Below are 2,597 nucleotides of genomic sequence, written 5' to 3'. Positions count from 1 at the left end.
CAACATTGAATATTACACATTATAAATAGCTCATAACTCATTGCTGACTCATTGTTGTATTTTAATATATATTAGTATCAATTGTTTTAATATATATACTATAGATTAATGCTACTGCACACCTCTTTTAATATAATTAATATATTCTCTTTAAATTAAATTTAATTAGCCGTTTTTATTTATTATTTATTCCTTCATATAAGAGATAACAATTACTTACAACCACAAATCAGATAATTAGTATCTACGTTTTTCATATGCAATTCTGGTGCTAGGTCTTGATATGCTACCTTAGACTCCTTGCATATTGAATTTTGAAATACCGTTGAAACATCTTTTGAATATTTTATACCAAACTACATTGTTTTTTATCAAAATTATGCATGACATATTCAAATTTAAAAATATTAATTTTATACCAAACTACATTGTTTTTTATCAAAATTATGCATTACATATTCAAATTTAAAAATAAAATTAATATGTCGATTGAGATTTATGAATGAAGAACCATAGAGTTCCTCCCTCCACATAATAATTCCCTTTTCCATTCATCATTCAGAAAAGGAAAAAATATTTTACGGCCAACGGAATACTGATTCCATGTCAGCCTTCCATATCGCAGAGGAATTTCAGTACGAAAGCAACCATACCATCCTTTAAAACGTTTGAAGTTCTGGCGAAATGCAATTCGAAAATAATGCTAGCAGATAAGAATGATCTTGGGATGTGAAAAAAATGGTAATATCTTAAGAAAGAATGCAGTACATAAGCAAATGCTTAGGTCTGCATTCCATAGTACATACAACTGCGGCCTTGGGACACTTCATGGCATATATCAGAGAGAGAGATAGAAGGGAACTTTCTAACCGTATTTACAAAATATTTGCAAATCTTGAGAAACTCATAATTTGTATTTTTATTATAATTCAGTCCCCTGTAATAATGTAGTGGCTTGTATTCACATAGTATTTCAAAGCAACGCCCATCAGCATAACAGATTTGCTGCTGAACTTGGTAGTTTGGCATTCCTAAGCTAACCTTTCTTTCCTTCTTATCATTCTTCTCAAATCAAGACATTAGTGATCTATGCTCCATATCATCATGCAAAAATATTTACAAGCTCACAGTCACGACACACGACTGTGAAACACATGAAAACTTTTGTAATGCAAAAGAACATCGCAAACTACCAATTTCCAAGGTCAATATGACTCGGAAGTTTCTCAATGCAAACTGTAAGTCCAGGGCACCAAATGGGTGACCCACTTCAACAGAATAAAGCCCTTGAATTGACCGCATTTTCACATCTCTGTAATAAATGTGAAAATAATCAGGGTATAACCTATCCTCAAGACAGGTAGCCAGCACCTGGCATGCTTGCAGGACCTTGACCTTGGAATTGGCCTTGTGACATAAGCTGTGGTCTGGTTTGATTGGAGAGTTGGCCTTGGGCAAATGCTTGTCCCATCGCCGAAGCCATTCCTTGTGGCTGTTGCTGCTGCTGCTGCTGCTGCTGTTGCTGTTGTTGTTGTTGTAGATGTGGCTGGCTTGGCAGTTGTGGCTTGAAAACAACAGCATCCTAAACGAAAAATCAGAAAGATTCAATTTGATTCTAGAAGGTGGAGTCAGATTCACACCACGTATCTTAAAGCTCCAACTTACCCCTGGGAAAAGCATGCCAATCATTCGGCCTGGCTTGTCTGAGGTTGATAGCAACAATGTCTGGGTAGGGAGCTGGATCACTGCAGACTGAGAGAAGAATAACAAGCACGATCAATTGGAAGGACATCCTTAATTTCATATTATTGCATGCAGATTTTTCAATGATGATACTTTATACGAAAAGTTCCTGCTATATCAAACCGAGCTGACCCAAAAAAGCGAATAGAAAAGTACAAAAATTGACTAACTACAAAGTACTATGAGGAAAAACCCTGTAAAGGAATTGTCTGTTAGTTAACAACATTTTTGAATTAACTTCTTCACACTTCCTTGATCTAAGTCTGCATGCTATAATGAAAAGAAATTATGATTTTATCTTCCCTATTTAACTGCCATTGATTCAAGATATTCTGGGCCTTTTTGACTTCTGGGGGCCACTAAGAGGGTCAATATGAAGTCAATTTCCACTGATTCCCCACAGCAGATTGGAATCAATCCCCACTGCACAATAAATCTGCCAACGGTGATGAGAACATTTGATTCCCCCCTTAGGTCAATGCAAGGCAGTGAATTTCTCCTTTGTTCTCAATCGCTTGCTTCTTATTGTCAAAATGAGTTGACAAAGTAAAACAATCAGATTTTATAGGCAACCTATCATGGATCTGGTCAATTTTTCCATTGATTTGTGGTTTTTCAGCAATATATTCAACGTCTGAAAAATCCCCTAGTTAAGAATATCATGATGATTCTGACATTAGGCAATATTTGCCACACTAGTTGACATATTATAGTATAATCACACCAAGCTTGAGAACAAATGTTTTACTATCTTCTTTGCAATCTTTAAAATGACTTCTGGATCAATTCAGAAAGGCTTTAGGTCAAGTACCATAAATGGCACACAGAGATCCTTGAATTGCCTTTCCCCAACC

The 2,597-nt window shown here is 35.6% G+C and overlaps 1 long non-coding RNA gene across 1 annotated transcript; it reads right to left on the bottom strand.

Annotated features, from left to right (window-relative positions):
• Positions 1-899: 899 nt before the first annotated feature.
• Positions 900-1,884, bottom strand: LOC149237587 (uncharacterized). The gene is made up of 2 exons (XR_016246304.1): positions 1,666-1,884; positions 900-1,582 (listed from the first exon to the last, which is right to left on the bottom strand). It is a non-coding gene; the product is annotated as an uncharacterized LOC149237587 (long non-coding RNA).
• Between the last annotated feature and the right edge of the window lie 713 nt (positions 1,885-2,597).

This window comes from Pinus tabuliformis, chromosome 8, assembly GCF_031772625.1.
Source record: "Pinus tabuliformis cultivar Carrire ecotype Pingquan chromosome 8, CPIR1, whole genome shotgun sequence".
NCBI lineage: Eukaryota > Viridiplantae > Streptophyta > Pinopsida > Pinales > Pinaceae > Pinus > Pinus tabuliformis.
The sequence above is the reverse complement of the archived record's forward strand: the minus strand, read 5'-3'. Positions and strand labels throughout refer to the sequence as shown.